At 46.3% G+C, this 19,287-nt stretch overlaps 1 non-coding gene across 1 annotated transcript; it reads right to left on the bottom strand.

Moving 5' to 3' along the window:
* Positions 1-18,276: 18,276 nt before the first annotated feature.
* On the bottom strand, positions 18,277-18,352 carry TRNAS-AGA (transfer RNA serine (anticodon AGA)). The gene has a single exon. It is a non-coding gene; the product is annotated as a tRNA-Ser (tRNA).
* Between the last annotated feature and the right edge of the window lie 935 nt (positions 18,353-19,287).

Genomic DNA, 19,287 nt, shown 5'->3' with positions numbered 1-19,287 from the left:
AAGACAAAAGTTATCCCTGACGCAGTTATAGATAAGATTCAAGCATACCCCGTGCCCACCACGGTAAAACAGTTACAGGAATTCTTAGGTTTGTTGGGGTATTGGCGAGCATTTATACCGCATTTGGCTCAGTTACTACGCCCCTTGTACAAACTTATTCGAAAGGGGGTTCGCTGGGATTGGACTGAGCAGGCACAAGGTTCATTTGCAGCTGCTAAGAGAGCTGTCAAGGTGGCACAGGCCTTGAATGTGTTTGATCCTGCCAGGCCCTGTGAGCTGGATGTTCATGTAACCTTGGAGGGGTTTGGACGGGGCTTGTGGCAGAGGACAGAGCGCCTACAGCAACAACCTATTGGATTTTGGTCCCAATTGTGGAAAGGTGCTGAAGTTCGTTACTCATTAGTAGAGAAGCAGCTGGCAGCTGTGTATGCTGCCCTCCTGGCAACTGCGAGTATTACAACCACAACACCAGTTACAGTCAAAACAACATACCCTATAGCTGGATGGGTGAGAGATTGGGCAACTAAACCACGTAGTGGTATGGCCCAAATGTCTACCCTGGCCAAGTGGGGTGCCTATCTGCAACAACGCTGTGCTCTTAGCACTAGCCCATTGAGGGCAGAACTGCAGGAGGTCTTGGGTCCAGTCACCTATGCGACCTTAGAGTCAGGTGCAACTGGGGCTCAGGAGGCAGAACCTGAGGTCAGTCCCTACCAGGAGGGGCGGGTGCCCATCCCCGAAGATGCCTGGTATACTGATGGTTCCAGCAGGGGCCAACCTGCCAAATGGACGGCTATCGCCTTCCATCCGGCCACTGAGACTATTTGGATGCTCACGGGTACAGGCCAAAGCAGCCAATGGGCAGAATTGAGAGCTGTTTGGCTAGTTGCCCATAATGAACCTTCACCTCTGGTGATCTGTACTGACAGTTGGGCTGTCTATCGTGGACTGACCCTTTGGATTGCTACTTGGCACATTAACCAGTGGATGGTAATGCACCGTCCATTATGGGGTCAGGCCATGTGGCAGGACTTATGGGAAATAGGACACCAGAAGCAGGTGACAGTATATCATGTCACAGGGCATGCCCCTCTAGCCCATCCTGGGAATGATGAGGCAGATACGTTGGCAAGGGTGCGATGGTTGGAGACTGCACCTTCAGGTGATGTGGCACAGTGGCTCCACCGGCGCCTGCTCCATGCAGGACAGAAAACTATGTGGGCTACGGTTAAGGCTTGGAACTTGCCTGTGTCCTATGCAGAGGTACTTGCAGCCTGTGAGCAATGTGCAGTATGTTCCAAGGAACACCCTCGGAGACCACTGGTGTCACCTGGACAGATCCAGAGGGGTCATGTCCCACTGACACGATGGCAGATAGACATCATTGGACCCTTACCAAAGTCAGAAGGGTACCAGTATGCAGTCACTTGTGTAGATACTGCCACCGGGCTGCTTGCTGCTTACCCCGCTCGTAACCCTGACCAGAGGGCAGTCATACAGGCTCTGGACCGCCTGAGTGCTGCATACGGGCGACCGCTGGTCCTTGAAAGTGACAATGGTACCCACTTCACTGGTTCAACAGTGAGGCAATGGGCTCAAAAGCTGGGGGTGGACTGGAAGTACCATGTTCCCTACCACCCCCAGGCTGCTGGTATCATTGAGCATTATAATGGACTCTTAAAGCAGGGACTGCGACAGGAGGGGGGCACCGGCTCTCTTACTGGATGGACATGCCGCTTATGGACAGTACTTCGGATTTTGAATGAGCGACCTCGACGGGGAAGCCCAGCTCCAGTAGAGGCCCTCCTGCATCGGACAGCTGCCCCTATTCAGTTGCAGATACGCACCAAGGACATTTTACTCAAGCCAGGTTTCGGACAGCAGGGCAACATGCTCTTGCCTGCTCCAAAAGCCCTTCTTAAAGGACAACGGCTTCAATGGACTTGGACCTGGACTGTACAGGCCCCTCATCTGAGATGGGTGGCCTTGTTGGCACCATGGGGAAAGGGGTTAGAGGTGGACCTCCAGTTAACTCCTTGGGCAACCAGCACCTGGCCACCTAAGGTAGAAGTGTATTATCCCTTGAGTGCTCAAGGGGACAGCATTTTGAAGGGCACCTTTGTAATTTCTTTATGGCCAATAATGAGTTCCCCTATTTTACTACACATAGAACCAGCAGATGCTGGTGTATTGGCCAATAAGGTTTGGTATGCCTGCTCAGGGCGGCCTCTGGTGCCAGCTACGGTGCTGTCTGCAGACAAAACTCTGGCCTGTATTCTGCCAGAGGGAAAAGATTTGCCTCTCTTGGTGCCACTGACAGCTCTCTCATTTCGCCCATAGTTTTTGATCTGTTAATCCTATTGCTGTAGTTGGTACTATTTCTGTTTATGCAATGTATCCTACTCCTTGCACAGTGACCATCATGGAAGATGCCTGTGGTTTAGAGTGTAAAGCGAGCAAAAGGGGTGGAATGTTGGTCAAATAAGTTTGTAAATATGATATATATGTTTGCTCGCTTGTGACTTATATTGGGTGTGGGGGACAGGCTATAAGCAGGCCAGGTCGTTGTAGCCTGGGGTTTGGTTTTGGGACTAAGCTTTTCCCCACACCCTTGACTGATTGTATGATCTGGGTGGTGCACTCTCATGAGGAATCCAATTATGCCTTGGATAAGTGACTTTGTATCGGAGACTTCCTTGTTTGTATATTTGATTAAGGGATTTTGGTTTTCTACACTATAAAGTGGGACAGACCAGGAGTTGGACACACAGTTCCTGCTATCACAATTGCAGGGGCTTCCCTGATCCCTTGCCCTTCATGGGAAGAGCTGGTTTTCTGCTTTTCCCTTGTCTTCTTTTGTGGTTTGCCTGTCTTGGTGAGACACCAATAAATAGAATGGCCCCCCATCCTCTGACTCCGCCATTTCTTTATCGTCTGCCCGAATCCAATGGGAACCTGCATTTGAATGGCCACGATGGCGGCTCCTGGCCATACACTAAGTTTTACAATTCTTTGGCAATTTACCACAGGAGAATGTTGTGGAGGGGAAAAGAGGTGGAAGCAACATAGATTTTGCCACCTGAATGTACTCATCTCTATGATAAATGACGGAGCTTAAAGAACAAGGGAAAGGTTCTCCTGCAAATTGGAAAATTTTGAAGAATTTCACCAATGAAAAAAGAAACGAATTTTTTCAAGTCAACGGTGTGCTTTTTTTTTTTTTTTTTCTGAAGCTGGAAATGGGGAGAGACAGACAGACTCCCGCATGCGCCCGACCGGGATCCACCCGGCACACCCACCAGGGGCGATGCTCTGCCCCTCCGGGGCGTGGCTCTGCTGAGACCAGAGCCACTCTAGCACCTGGGGCAGAGGCCAAGGAGCCATCCCCAGCGCCCAGGCCATCTTTGCTCCAATGGAGCCTTGGCTGCGGGAGGGGAAGAGAGAGACAGAGAGGAAGGAGGGGGTGGGGGTGGAGAAGCAAATGGGCGCTTCTCCTGTGTGCCCTGGCCGGGAATCGAACCTGGGTCCCCCGCACGCCAGGCCGACGCTCTACCGCTGAGCCAACGGGCCAGGGCCAACGGTGTGCTTTTTAAGTGAGTAATAAATGCTTTATTTTATATATAAAGATTGTTTGCAAATATTATTGCATAAATATAGCATCATAACAAGAAATAACAATAAATTGCAATGCTTAAGTCCAAATAATTCATAAATTCAATATTCTTTTTCATTACCCCCCATCCCCCCATCCCCCCACCCCTTACACACACATTTATATCAGAAGTTACACACATTTTTCACTCAAAAAATGGCCATACTTTTCAGGAGCTTGAAGAATGGATCCAGGTGGAGGAAACAAAGTTTTGTAAATATGCAAGACTTGAAAAAAAATGTGTATGTACTTTAAAATAGTGTCATTGAAGTACAAATGAAGTAGTGCTGGACCTTTGAGGAGGGTGTGGTGGGGTCAGAAAAGGATTTGTTTCAATTTGAAATGATTTTGGAAGAAATGGCAGGAGGGGAGGGCAAACTCTAGGCATCCTTGCACTCTCTCAACCCTTACTTTCCCAAATGATTCCTTTCCTACCAGCCTCTTTCCAAACAGATCACTAAGTCCAATATCCATGAACTTCTTAATGACATTCAAAGGCTATTTATTTTGTATGGTAGTAGTAAATCTGAGTTTGCAAAGGAATCACCTGGTGCCTGAAAGGTGGTGGAGCAGTGGATAGAGCTATGACCTGAGATGCTTAAGTCCCAGGTTTAAATCCTCGAGGTTAATGACTTGAGTGCAGAATCACCTGGCTTGAGCATGTTGTTGCTGGCTTGAGCACGAGATAATTGACATGATCCTGTGGTCCGTAGCTTGAGCCCAAAGGTCACTGGCTTGAAGCCCAAGGTCACTGGCTTGAGCAAGGGGTCATTGGCTCAGCTGGAGCCCCCCCTTCCTGGTCAAAGCATTGTTGGGCAGATAAAATATATTATGCTCACTTTGTTAAAGATAGCACTGCCATGTGGAAGCCTGTCACTCAGGTGATGATATTAGTTGCCCTTCTTGCTTGGGATGGGCATGATTATATTAATGTGTTGGGGGTGGGCTGTGGGCAGGCAGGATCCTTGTAGCCTGGGGCTTGGTTTTAGGACTAAGCCTTTCCCACCCTTTTTGATGTGGAGTAGTACACTCTCATGAGGAATCCCATTATGCCTCAGATAAGTGACTTTGTATCAGAGACTTCCTTGTTTGTATATTGGATTAAAGGGTTTGATTTCTACACTACATATAAAGTGGGGCAGATTGGGAGCTTGCTCTCTCTCGGTTCCTGAGATTAGCATTAGAGGAGAGAGCAGAGAAAGGTCATGTAGAGGAAGCCAGGAGAAGCAGCCAAGATGGCAGAATGTTGAAGTAGAAGCCAGTTTGTGCAGAGAGAAGGGCATGGGGAACAGAGGTGAATAAGGCTGGTGAGCTAGAAACCTTTGATTCTAGGAAACTCAGAGAAGTCAGTGGCTTTGGGAGCCCTGAATGAAAAGGGAAGTGTCTTCCCACTGTGTGTATTGCTTGCCCGCCGGGTATAAACTAGGATTAAAGCTGATGGCCCACCAATCTTTGGCTTCATTGTTTCATTACCGTCTGTCCAAATTCAATGCAAACCTGCATGGGCCAGGTGGCTGTGATGGTGGCCATAGCTACTGGCTTCACAGACATATATGAGAAAGCAATCAATGAACAACTGTGTGCTGCAACTACAAGTTGATGCTTCTCATCTCTCTCTCCCTCTCTCTCCCTGGCTAAAAAATAAATAAATAAAATAAATTTTAAAATTACCTGGTAAACTTGATGTTGGTTGTAAAGCCAGGAGCCACGGCCAGGGCCACCATCAAAGCAGCCACCTGGCCCTTGCAGGTTCGCATTGGATTCGGACAGTCGGTAAAGAAACAACGGAGCCAAAAACTGATGGGCCATAGTCTTTAATTCTAGCTTGCACCCGGCCGGCAAGTAAAAATACACACTGGGCTCCAAAACCCACTCACATTCAGTGCTCACAAAGCCACTGACTTATCCGAGTTTCCTAGAATCAAAGATTTCTAGCTCACCAGCCTTATTCTCCTCAGCTCCCCATCTCCTTCCTTGTCCCAGATACAAACTCTGTACAAACTGGCATCTCACTCAGCACTCCGCCATCTTGGCTGCTTTTCCTGGCCTCCTCCACGTGGCCTCCTTCTGCTGCTGGCTCTACTCTCTCTGCTCTCATGCTAATCTCAGGAACCAAGAGCCCAAGTTCCCGTTCTGCCCCCATTCTACAGTGCAGAAATCCAAACTCCTAATCCAATATACAAAACAGGGAAGTCTCCTATACAAAGTCACTTCTCTGAGGCATGATTGGATTGTACCACCCCACATCAAAAAAGGGTGGGAAAGGCTTAATCCCAAAACCAAGCCCCAGGCTACAAGAATCCTGCCTGCCCCCAACACACATTAATATCACCTGGGCAACAGCCTCCACGTGGGCAGGGGGCAGCGTTATCTTTTGCAAAGTGAGCATAATACATTTTATCTGCCCAACATTGGTCAAATAAGTTTGTAAATATGATGTGTATGTTTGCTCGCTTATAGTTTGTATTGAGTGTGGGAGACAAGGTTAAAGCTGGAAAAGTCCTTGTAGCCTAAGGCTTAGTCTTAAGCCTTTCCCAACCTTTTTTTTTTTTTTTTTTTTTTTTAATACGCAGACAGAGATAGAGTCAAGAGAGGGATAGATAGGGGCAGACTGAAGGAAAGGAGAGAGATGAGAAGCATCAATCATCAGTTTTTCGTTGCGACACCTTAGTTGTTCATTGATTGCTTTCTCATATGTGCCTTGACTGCAGGTCTTCAGCAGACTGAGTAACCCCTTGCTCGAGCCAGCGACTTTGGGTCCAAGCTGGTGAGCTTTGCTCAAGCCTGATGAGCCCGTGCTCAAGCTGGCGACCTTGGGGTCTCGAACCTGGGTCCTCCGCATCCCAGTCCGATGCTGTATCCACTGCACTACCACCTGGTCAGGCTTTTCCCACCCTTTTAATACTAAGATCTTTTCAACATTCTCCAAATACTAAGTCTCAAAACTAACCTTTTGCCCACACCCTTGACTGGTGCATGATGGATGGTGGTGCACTCTTATGAGGAATCCCATTTATGCCTCAGATAAGTGGCTTTGTATCATAGACTTCCTTATTTGTATATTGGCTTAAAGGCTTTAATTTTCAACACTATAAAATAAAGCAGACCAAGGGCTGTGGTAGACTGCAAGTAGCAAAAAGCCTTTGTAAATTCGAGGCTTAGCAAAAGGCTAAGTTCTACCCCCCACTTCCATCTTGGCTAAGAAACTGAATATTTGCCCTCATCCTGTAGCCCCACTCACTAGCTTGCCTAAGTTGCTGGAAGCAATTTACATGCCCTTCTTTTCACCTTTTGTTTGTTCAGATGTCCGTTGATTTCACTTATGCACAGTGGGGGGATTCCTATTTATGCCAAGAGAGTTTCTGTTTTTGCCTCAGATGTGTGACTTTGTATCAAAGACTTCCTTATTTGCATATGGCTATACTAGAAAGCCCCGACAGTCATACGAAATGACCCCTGTTCTAGATATTATAAATTGTATCAATAATTAAAATGATTTGTGCAAAGGTGTCTGCTAATTCAAACTGAATTACCCAGGGCAGGAGGCAAGGACGCCCCTTTGCTTAGTGCCCTACAGGGTTTCCCCCTTCTACTTGCTTAATTGCTTAAAGTAGAGTGCAATGAAGGAAACCACTGGGGGTACATTTCTTAAGAGCCACCGCTAGCTCAATAAATACAGGTGATTTAAATAATAAAATGTTAATTCACACGAGACAGGCTTTTTTGTCTTGCATCTGAGGCAAGCCTTCTTTCTCTATGCTCATCATTTTGCCGAGAAAGACACATTTGCTCTGCGACTGAAGCAAGCCTTGTCTTTCTCTGCTCAGTGGTTTCTTTTTGTCGAGGAAGCCGTTTTTGTGCAGCTTTAGCTCCTTTTCTCTCCTCTTCAGTGCTGTATTTTCTAGGAGGCATTCTTAAAAGAAATTACGTTAAGACGTAGTTTTTATGTAAAACAGATGATTGCCAATGCAAACAAATGTTCACCTTCCCCCTGACATGCTCAATTTGCATTCAGCCTTAAATTGTTTCAAAAGCAGATGATTGCCAATGCAAACAAATGTTCACCTTCCCCCTGACCCACTCAATTTGCGTTCAGCCGTGGCAACTTCACCCCATTGGCTAGTACAGTTACGCAAGCAACCAATAAGCTATCGGCGACAAACAGACACTTAAGCTGCATATAATAAAGATAATAAAGCAAACTGGGGACTATTGGGCTCTCAGATATTGCCATCAGCATTGAAGAGGCCATCCCATCTCATCCTCTTTTCTCCCTGCATCTGTTTTCTTAATTCTGCACCATTCTCCCTCAGGACCCAGAATTACTAGCCACACTGGTCTGCAGCAGAGGGCTCTCTCTCTCTCTCTCTCTCTCTCTCTCTCTCTCTCTCTCTCTCGGTTCCTGCCATCAGTATTGCAGAAGAAAGGCAGCCAAGATGGCAGAGTGCTGAAGGAGAAGCCAGTTTGTGCAGAGTTTGTGCAGGGAGAAGGAGATGGGAAACAGAGGTAAATAAGGCTGGTGAGGCCTTTGATTCTAGGAAAACTTGGATGAGTCAGTGGCTTTGGGAGCCCTGAATGGAAAGGGAAGTTTTTTCCCATTGTGTATATTTCTTGTCCACTGGGTGCAAGCTAGGATTAAAGGTAATGGTCCACCAGTTCTTGGCTTTGTTGTTTCATTATCGTCTCTCCGAATCAAATGCAAACCTGCAGGCTCTGATGGGGACTGCGACTACAGGCAATACACTTACATAAAAGCTGGTTCTTTGAGTCCATTTCAATTTTGATTAGGAGGCCAATGCCTTATCCATTAGGGTGCCTATCCAAAATTTCTTAACTGTCCCTCCATGATTTCTTCCCTGTGCACCTCTCAAGCTGAAGCTCCCACTGTACCCATGCCTCCTGCTGTGCACTTTTTTTCCCTTTGATTTGTGTTGGTCAAATAAGTTTGTAAATATGATATATAGGTGTGCTCGCTTACAGTTTACATTGGGTGTGGGGGACAGGCTGTAAGCAGGCAGGGTAGTTATAGCCTAAGGTAGGGGTCAGGAACCTATGCCTCGCAAGCCAGATGTGGCTCTTTTGATGGCTACATCTGGCTCGCAGACAAATCTTTAATAAAAAAATAATAACATTAAAAATATAAAACATTCTCATGCATTACAATCCATTCATTTCCTACCACTCATGTTCATGGTTGCAGGTGGCTGAAGCCAATCACAGCTGTTCTCTGGGACAACACCAAATTTTATTGGATAATGCATAACATACACGGGTCATTGTATGACTCTCATCGAATTACATTTTAAAATATGTGGCATTCATGGCTCTCTCAGCCAAAAAGGTTCCCGACCCCTGGCCTAAGGCTTAGTTTTAAGATTAAGCTTTTACCCACACCCTTGACTGATTGCATGATGTGGAGTGGTGCACTCTTATGAGGAATCCCATTATGCCTCAGATAAGTGACTGTGTATCAGAGACCTCCTTGTTTATATATTGGATTAAAGGTTTGGATTTTTACACTATAAAGTGGGGCAGACTGGGGGCTTGCTCTCGCTTGGTTCCTGAGATTAGCATTAGAGAGGAGAGCAAAGAGGAGATCAGATAAAGGCCATGTGGAGGAGAAGAGAAGCAGCCAAGATGGTGGAATGCTGAAGGAGAAGCTAGTTTGTGCAGAGAGAAGGAGATGGGGAACAGAGGTGAATGAGGCTGGTGAGGTAGAAACCTTTGATTCTAGAAACTCGGATAAGTCAGTGGCTTTGGAAGCCCTGAATGGAAAGGGAAGCATTTTCCCACTGTGTGTATTTCTTGCCCGCCAGGTGCAAGCTAGGATTAAAGCTAATGGCCCACCAGTTCTTGGCTCCATTGTTTCATTACCATCTGTCCGAATCCTATGAGAATCTGCATGGGCCAGGCGGCTGTGATGGTGGCCATGGCTACTGGCTTTACACCTGTCCAGATAAATTTTGAAGAGTTTTATTAAAGGAGGAAATTTTAAATATGCTGGCTGCATATGGCTGACACAGGGCATCTGCAGGCCCAAATCGTACAGCCCCAAAAATAGTTCAGGGGCTGCTTATATACCCTTGGTCACACACGGCCGGGGGAGAGCATGACATTATGGCACAATCATTAACAAGATTATAACATTTGTCTAGGAGATACACAGAAACATTAAGACTTTCAAGGTAACTCAATCAAAGATATTTACAAATCTTTCAGGGTTTCTCTTCCCTCACTAGCCTAGAGGTATTTACTCTCAAGTTTCCAGGAAAGGGAGGAACTACAATCAATGCAAGGTGGTGTGTAAATTCTGCCTCCTAGTGAAAGAGAAGAAGTTTCTCAGTTAACCTTAATCCTTTCAGAGAACTTAAAACCAAATGACCCTAGTCGTCCTTGTAAGTCAGGAGACTTCTATATTCCTTCTCCTCCATTTTCCAAGGAAAGGACAGGAAAGCCTGACCTTTTCTTCCTAGAATATCAATATTAATTTGCAGCTTTTTGGTACCTTACAACACACAAAGACACCACCAAGTCCAGATGAATTTTTGAGGAGTTTATTTGCCGGCGACTACAAGGGGTTAGGACTAACCCAAATCCTGCAGCCCCCTACACAGCTCTGAGGCCCCCTTTTTTTTTTTTTTTTTTTTGTATTTTTCTGAAGCTGGAAACGGGGAGAGACAGTCAGACAGACTCCCACATGCGCCTGACTGGGATCCACCTGGCACGCCCACCAGGGGCGACGCTCTGCCCACCAGGGGGCGATGCTCTGCCCCTCCGGGGCGTCGCTCTGCCGCGACCAGAGCCACTCTAGCACCTGGGGCAGAGGCCAAGGAGCCATCCCCAGTGCCCGGGCCATCTTTGCTCCAATGGAGCCTCAGCTGCGGGAGGGGAAGAGAGAGACAGAGAGGAAGGAGGGGGTGGGGGGTGGAGAAGCAAATGGGCGCTTCTCCTATGTGCCCTGGCCGGGAATCGAACCCGGGTCCCCCGCACGCCAGGCCGACGCTCTACCGCTGAGCCAACCGGCCAGGGCCTGAGGCCCCTTTTTAAAGACAAAATTACACCCTGGCTGGGCTTGGGAGAAGGGAGAGCATGGTACAAAAGCCGTTAATTTCATTAACAAGCTCATTGAATTTTACTGCCTTGTTACAATTTTTATCTATAGCAGGGGTCGGGAACCTTTTTGGCTGAGACAGCCATGAATGCCACATATTTTAAAATGTAATTCCGTGAGAGCCATACAATGACCCGTGTACATTACACATTATAAAATAAAAATTTGGTGTTGTCCCGGAAAACAGCTGTGATTGGCTCCAGCCACCTGCAGCCATGAACATGAGCGGTCGGAAATGAATGTATTGTAATACATGAGAATGTTTTATATTCTTAACATTATTTTTTTTATTAAAGATTTGTCTGCGAGCCAGATGCAGCCATCAAAAGAGCCACATCTGGCTCGTGAGCCATAGGTTCCCGACTGTTGGGCAGATAGAATATATTATGCTCACTTTGTTAAAGATGGCGCCGCCCACATGGAAGCCTGTGGCCCAGGTGATATTAATGTGTGTCGGGGAGGGGGCTGTGGGCAAGCAGGATCCTTGTAGCCTGGGGCTTGGTTTTAGGACTGAGCCTTTCCCACCCTTTTTGATGTGGGGTGGTACAATCCCTTCATGCCTCAGATAAGTGACTTTGTATCAGAGACTTCCTTATTTTGTATATTGGATTAAAGGTTTTGATCTCTACACTATAAAATGGAGGCAGAACAGGAGCTTGCTCTCTTGGTACCTGAGATTAACATTAGAGGGGAGAGCAGAGAGAGAGCAAAGAAAGGCCATGTGGAGGAGGCCAGGAGAAGCAGCCAAGATGGCGGAGTGTTGAGTGAGAAGCCAGTTTGTGCAGAGTTTGTGCAGGGAGAAGGAAGGAGATGGGGAACAGTGGTGAATAAGTCTGGTGAGCTAGAAACCTTTGATTCTAGGAAACTCGGATAAGTGCTCACTGAATGTGAGTGGGTTTTGGAGCCCAGTGTGTGTTTTTTACTTGCCCGCCGGGTGCAAGCTAGGATTAAAGATGATGGCCTACCAGTTTTTGGCTCCATTATTTCTTTACTGACTGTCTGAATCCAATGCAAACCTGCATGGGCCAGGCAGCTGTGATAGTGGCCATGGCTACTGGCTTTACACCGACTCCTGATTTATAGGATCTATCAAAAGGAGAACATTGCTACACCTTAAAGGCTGTTAAGAAAAGAGAAGTGAAGGGATTCTCCAATAAGTTCCATCTTCCTTGCTCTGTAGTTAAATTATGACTTAGCTGACCCAGTTGCCCTTGCAAGCCCTTCCTCCTGCATTCTTCTTTCCTTTCTTCATAGAGAGAAAAGAGGCCTGACCTTTCCTTTTTAAAATGGCGTTGCTAAGGCTAAGTTTTATAGTTTCTTGGCACCTTATCACAGCTGCACCTTGAAAATCTTTATATACTAGAAAATAAGGCCCTGGCCGGTTGGCTCAGTGGTAGAGTGTTGGCCTAGCGTGCAGGAGTCCCAGGTTCGATTCCCAGCCAGGGCACACAGGAGAAGCGCCCATCTGCTTCTCCACCCCTCCCCCTCTCCTTCTTCTCTGTCTCTCTCTTCCCCTCCCGCAGCCGAGGCTCCATTGAAGTAAAGATGGCCCGGGTGCTGGGGATGGCTCTGTGGCCTCTGCCTCAGGCGCTACGATGGCTCTGGATGCAACAGAGCAATGCCCCAGAGGGGCAGAGCATCGCCCCCTGGTGGGCATGCTGGGTGAATCCTGGTCGGGCGCATGCGGGAGTCTGTCTGACTGCCTCCCCGTTTCCAGCTTCAGAAAAATGCAAAAAATAAAAAAATAAAATAAATAAAAATAAAAATCTGTATTACAAGTGAGTGATTTTAATATAATAATTCATAAAGAAAACTGCCCCTTATTTCTTCACATGATGAGGGTAGAAAAGAAATGAATAACAGGTGAATTGAGGAGTCCTATTTTGAGAGAATTCCATTCAATTGGATACAACCCACTACTTTAGTTTCTCAATCATTATAGATAATCAGTTTTAGAGAAAATTATCTTCTGTGTTCTTAAACTTCCTAGTCTCGTGTGATTAAAACAGTTAAGTGCTTTATTTTGTTCAAATAGAGATGCCTTCTGAGTTGTTTTGTTTTTAAATTCAGAAAGTGAATTTATTGTTTTAGGTTTTTTACTTGTGTGTAAGTGTGTGTGTGTGTGTGTTTATCTAGATACGATGTCCTCCCAAATGTGTTAGAAAAATATATTAGAGATTTACTAAAATACCAAGAGAGTATAATTCCTTACCTGCAGTTCTCAGTCCCCCTTACCCCCCTTGCTCCATAATTTCTATGGTTCCCTACCTGCATCCAAGGCGTTCAACAATTTCATCCCTACCTGACCTTTCTGCCTGATCATTACTGCTTTTCCATACCTATGTTAAGTTTCAGCCTAACTGGATGGCTTGCCACTTTCTAAACCAGGAGTCCCCAAACTTTTTACACAGGGGGCCAGTTCACTGTCCCTCAGACCGTTGGAGGGCCGGACTATAAAAAAAACTATGAACAAATCCCTATGCACACTGCACATATCTTATTTTAAAGTAAAAAAACCAAAATGGGAACAAATATAATATTTAAAATAAAGAACAAGTAAATTTAAATCAACAAACTGACCAGTATTTCAATGGGGACTATGCTCCTCTCACTGACCACCAATGAAAGAGGTGCCCCTTCTGGAAGTGTGGCGGGGGCCGGATAAATGGCCTCAAGGGGCTGCATGTGGCCCGCGGGCCATAGTTTGGGGACCCCTGTTCTAAACTGTACCACCATCACCTCCACCATCACCTCTGAGAATGGAGATAAGAGCTTTCTGTGCTGGAAAAGAAGGGAGTCTGCAAGGAGATCAAGAACATTAGATGCTAATAATACCCTCAAAAGGTAGAAAAATCTAGAGCTTCTAGAGAACTTTACCAAAATCATCTTTGAGTAAACCTCCCAGAGGTTATGCTACAGGTGTAGGCAAGGAAGGTTTGAGATAACCCCTTTACCCTGAGGCAGGTTAGTAAGAAACTAGGAAGATTCTCTGGCAAGTGGAATGAGGAAACTGAGACAAATGGTTGAACAAACAGCCAGAACAATTGAGCAATCAACAACCAGCTAATAAATCATAAGACCAGATCCTGCCTAACATAAGATGCCTAAGAGCAAATGGTTTACATCAGGGGTCCCCAAACTTTTTAAACAGGGGCCAGTTCACTGTCCCTCAGACTGTTGGAGGGCCGTACTATAAAAAAAAAACTATGAACAAATCCCTATGCACACTGTACATATCTTATTTTAAAGTAAAAAAACAAAACGGGAACAAATACAATATTTAAAATAAAGAACAAGTAAATTTAAATCAACAAACTGACCAGTATTTCAATGGGAACTATGCTCCTCTCACTGACCACCAAATTAAAGAGGTGCCCCTTCCAGAAGTGCAGGGGGGGGGCGGATAAATGGCCTCAGGGGGCTGCATGTGGCCCGCAGGCCATAGTTTGGGGACCCCTGGTTTACATCATCATAGTTAGGGAAGTAAACTAAAAAAAAAACCTGTTAGATCCAGACTAACTGAAGATGGAGGAAAAGTTGACCAGACAAGACCACAAAACTCATTATACATTATTGTAATGACAATTGATGGCCCTGGCCAGTTTGCTCAGTGGTAGAGCATCAGCTGGTGTGTAGATATCCCAGGATGGTTCCTAGTCAGAGCACACAGGAGAAGTGCCCATCTACTTCTCCACCCCTCCCTATCTCACTTCTCTCTCCCTCTCTCTCTCTCCCTCTCTCTTCCCCTCCTGCAGCCATAGCTCAATTTGAGCAAGTTGGCTCAGACGCTGAGGATGGCTTCATGGCCTCTGCCTTAAGTGCTAAGAAGAGCTTGGTTGCTGAGCAATGGAGCAACACCCCAGATGGGCAGAGCATCACCCCCTAGTGGGCTTGCTGGCAGGATTAAAAAAAGAAAGTTGACACTGGAAGTAGAAAGGGGGCCGAGGGGGACATGACACTTAGAAATGAGCCATATTAGGAAAAAGATCCTAGCTCCCAATTAAAAGGTGACTTCAGAATTGGCGCCATAAAGCCTGGAGACAATCTCCCCCAATCCTCCCTTGGAAACACATAAAATCCCAGGAACTAACTGGTTGCATGGGCAACTTGTTACTGGAGAAGACCCGAGTCCCTTGGACATTTCCCTCCTTGGTTCTTGTCACGTTCATCAAGTTTCCAAGAAAAAATTCAGGTGAGAAATAGGGTATAGTGTTCAAGCAAAGCAAGTAGTTATTTAAACAAAGCTATATACACTTGTCACAAGGTACAAGAGGGCAAACTCAGCTAGCCTGAGAGCCCTGACTGTTGGGGTCTTAGAAGTGATATACTCTGAGCTTCAAGGCTTTATCTCCCTGTTATCAGGGCTAATAGACACGGTTTCAAGGTTCCCCTTTGTAGTTTTTCTTGTCACTGTTGGGACACCTGATTATCTTGTTCTGTCTGGTCTTAGGACTGCTGACTCTCTCATTTAGTGGGTGAGATAAACCCCCCTTGTTCCCTTTCCCCTTTTCCTGCCCTGATAATGGTCTATCCTGCCTAATAAACTCACTTGTAAGTTAACTGATGTCATTAGATGGTGACTTTTTGCTTCTTTTATATTGGTGCCTGTGCCCTGGCCTCTTTCTTCTTCTCCGAGTATCAAACAGTTGCTTTGTTCTCACTCCAACTCTGATATTTTTCTTCGTCAAGAACGTTAAGGTCACCTGACCCATGGCAGTTCTCAGACATGGTTGGGACAGAGCCAGCCCCTGGTGCGGAAGTGATCTGCTACCAACCCAATGTCCTATAGCTGTAGAGCAGTGGTTCCCAAAGTGTGCACCAGGGCACACTGGTGCACCCTAGAAGATTTTCAGGGGTGCCCTATGGTATTCCAGAGAAATATGTGCCTGTTGGAGACTAAAAAACTGACAGGGTTTTTGGAATTTATATTTTTAGGGGACAGAGGTATGGGGAATTGGCTGTAAACTGACAGTCTGCCCAACCCCCCACCTCACTTGCCTGATTAGGTTGCAAAAGGCTGTTAAGCTGTGGTGCTGGATTGTTTACACTACCCCATGTTCCCTGGAAAGACTGGAGACAAGTTTCTTCTATCCTTTGTTTGGTGTAAAGTTAAGATGATATGTATGGTGGGGGTTTTCTGCATTCAACACAATTAAGAGTAAAAAGAGAGGAATTCTTCAATGTATTGATGAGGAAATGAGAGTTTGCCTTTCAAATATATGCCCAAACATTGAAGAAATCGCTAGGACACATCAGGCTCATGTTTCTCATAAACACAAGAATGAAAAAACTGAACACATTCTTGCCAGGACCTGCCAAATTTACTAAATCTTACTAACAATGTATCTATATATAAAAAGATAACCTTTTTTGTTGTTTTTTATTTTTTAACCCCTCTTTTTTACGAATTCTAAAAAGCATAACTCAAAAAATGTAACATAAAAATGTTTTTTAAGGTCCTGGCTGGCTGGCTCAGTGGTAGAGCATTGGCCTGGCGTGCAGAGGTCCCGGGTTTGATTCCCGGCCACGGCACACAGGAGAAGCGCCCATCTGCTTCTCCACTCCTCCTCCTCTCCTTCCTCTCTGTCTTTCTCTTCCCCTCCTGCAGCCGAGGCTCCATTGGAGCAAAGATGGCCCGGGCGCTGGGGATGGCTCCTTGGCCTCTGCCCCAGGCACTAGAGTGGCTCTGGTCACAACAGAGCAACGCCCTGGAGGGGCAGAGCATGGCCCCCTGGTGGGCAGAGCGTCGCCCCTGGTGGGCGTGCTGGGTGGATCCCGGTCGGGCACATGCGGGAGTCTGTCTGACTGTCTCTCCCCGTTTCCAGCTTCAGAAAAATACAAAAAAAAATAAAATGTTTTTTTAATGTCAGAATAAATTTAATTTTGTTGTATTTATTTTGTTTAATTACCATAAAAGCACGCTTGAACTTTATTTTTTTCCTTTAATATTTGACTTAATTATTATAACATATTTCTCAGAAATTTGTATATAGTGTGCCTACAATCATCTGTAGGATTTTAAATGCTCCCTGACTTAAAAAAGTTCGAGAACACTGCGGTAGAGGAACAAGGAAAAGATTCCTGCACCTTCAGTAGTAGCCGAGAGGCCTGGAGAACTTGAGGCCTCATTGTTAGGGCAAGAAGGATGCACATGCAGGAACCAAAGACTGTTTCAGGGGCTTCCACAGAGATGCCTGCAGTCAAGAATCAACAAAGGCAGGCTTGACTTGTGGTGACACGGTGAATAAAACATCATCTGGAATGCTGAGGTTGCCAGTTTGAAACCCCAGGTTTGCCTGGTGAAGGCACATATGAGAAGCAGTTACTAGTACAAGTTGATGTTTCGGGTTCCTCCCCCCATTCTCTATCTCGCTCTTCCTTCTAAAATTAATAAATAAAATCTAAAAAGAAAAAAAGAAAAAGAACCAATGAAGGCAAGGCACATTCTGCGTCTGCCACCATGAGCAGGGGACGTCCAGGGACTCATTGTCTTCACCACGTATGCAGTGGCACTGTTAAGCCTTTGGACCTGCAAATTGGCCCTAGATAGAGGAGAGAATGGATATTGTATTGGCTGATTTAAAACCTGAAAGGATAACCAAAACCAAAATGGAAACAGAACCAAAAGTAATTAAGAATATGACTAGAGCCTGACCAGGCGGTGGCGCAGTGGATAGAGCGTCGGACTGGGATGCGGAAGTACCCAGGTTCGAGACTCCGAGGTCGCGCGCGGGCTCATCTGGCTTGAGCAAAGAGCTCGCCAGCTTGGACCCAAGGTCGCTGGCTCCAGCAAGGGGTTACTCGGTCTGCTGAAGGCCCACAGTCAAGGCACATATGAGAAAGCAATCAATGAACAACTAAGAAGTCGCAATGCGCAACGAGAAACTGATGATTGATGCTTCTCATCTCTCTCTGTTCCTGTCTGTCTGTCCCTGTCTATCTCTGCCTCTGTAAAAAAAAAAAAAAAAATATATATATATATATATATGACTAGATTAAGTTTTCTGTCATTAGGAAGATATAAAATTCAATTATTTTTAATTTTCTTAAGTTTTTTTTCTACTTTTGTGGCTGTTATAGTTGTAGTTCCACATTCAACTGATATATGCATTCATTGGTTGATTCTTGTATGTGCTGTGACCGGCGAGCAAACCTGCAACCTTGGGATATCAGGATGACACTTTAACCAACTAAGCTACCCAGCCAGGGCCATTAAATTTTTTTTTTTTCATTTTTCCAAAGCTGGAAATGGGGGAGGCAGTCAGACAGACTCCCGCATGCGCCCGACCGGGATCCACCCGGCACGCCCACCATGGGGCGATGCTCTGCCCATCCTGGGCGTCGCCATGTTGCGACCAGAGCCACTCTAGCGCCTGAGGCAGAGGCCACAGAGCCAACCCCAGCGCCCGGGCCATCTTTGCTCCAATGGAGCCTTGGCTGCGGGAGGGGAAGAGAGAGACAGAGAGGAAAGCGCGGCGGAGGGGTGGAGAAGCAAATGGGCGCTTCTCCTGTGTGCCCTGGCCGGGAATCGAACCCGGGTCCTCCGCACTCTAGGCCGACGCTCTACCGCTGAGCCAACCGGCCAGGGCCCCAATTTTTTTTTTAATGATACTTTTTATTTAGTTTCTTTTTACATTAAAATTTTTTTTTTATCAATTACAGTTGACTTTTTTTTTTTTTTGAAGTAGGAAGCAATGAGACAGAGAGACAGACTCCTGCATGCACCTGACCAGGATCCACCCAGCATGCCCACTAGGGGGCAATGCTCTGCCCATCTGGGGCATTGCTCCGTTGCAATCAGAGCCATTCTAGCGCCTGAGGCAGAGGCCACAGAGCCATCCTCAGCGCCCAAGCCAACCCTGCTTCAGTGGAGATTTGGCTGCCGGAGGGGTAGAGGGAGATAGAGAAAAAGGAGAAGGGGAAGGGTGGAGAAGCAGATGGGTGCTTCTCCTGTGTGCCCTGGCTGGGAATCGAACCCAGGACTTTCACACGTGGGGCTGATGCTCTACCATTGAAACAACCAGCCAGGGACAATTACAGGTTACTTTTTTTTTTTTTAATTAATTAATTTATTTTTTACAGAGACAGAGAGTGAGTCAGAGAGAGGGATAGACAGGGACAGACAGACAGGAACGGAGAGAGATGAGAAGCATCAATCATTAGTTTTTCATTGCGCGTTGCAACACCTTAGCTGTAGATCGCTTTCTCATATGTGCCTTGACCGTGGTGCTCCAGCAGACCGAGCAACCCCTTGCTGGAGCCAGTGACATTGGGTTCAAGCTGGTGGGCTCTTGCTCAAACCAGATGAGCCCGCGCTCAAGCTGGCAACCTCGGGGTCTCGAACCTGGGTCCTCTGCATCCCAGTCCGACACTCTATCCACTGCACCACCGCCTGGTCAGGCTACAGGTTACTTTTAATATTATTTTGTTTTGGTTTCAGGTATACAGTATAGTGGTTAGACAGTCACATACTTTACAGAGTATTCTCTTGATATTTCCAGTACCCACCTGTCACCATACATAG

This window comes from Saccopteryx bilineata, chromosome 2, assembly GCF_036850765.1.
Source record: "Saccopteryx bilineata isolate mSacBil1 chromosome 2, mSacBil1_pri_phased_curated, whole genome shotgun sequence".
NCBI classification, from domain to species: Eukaryota; Metazoa; Chordata; class Mammalia; order Chiroptera; family Emballonuridae; genus Saccopteryx; species Saccopteryx bilineata.
The sequence above is the reverse complement of the archived record's forward strand: the minus strand, read 5'-3'. Positions and strand labels throughout refer to the sequence as shown.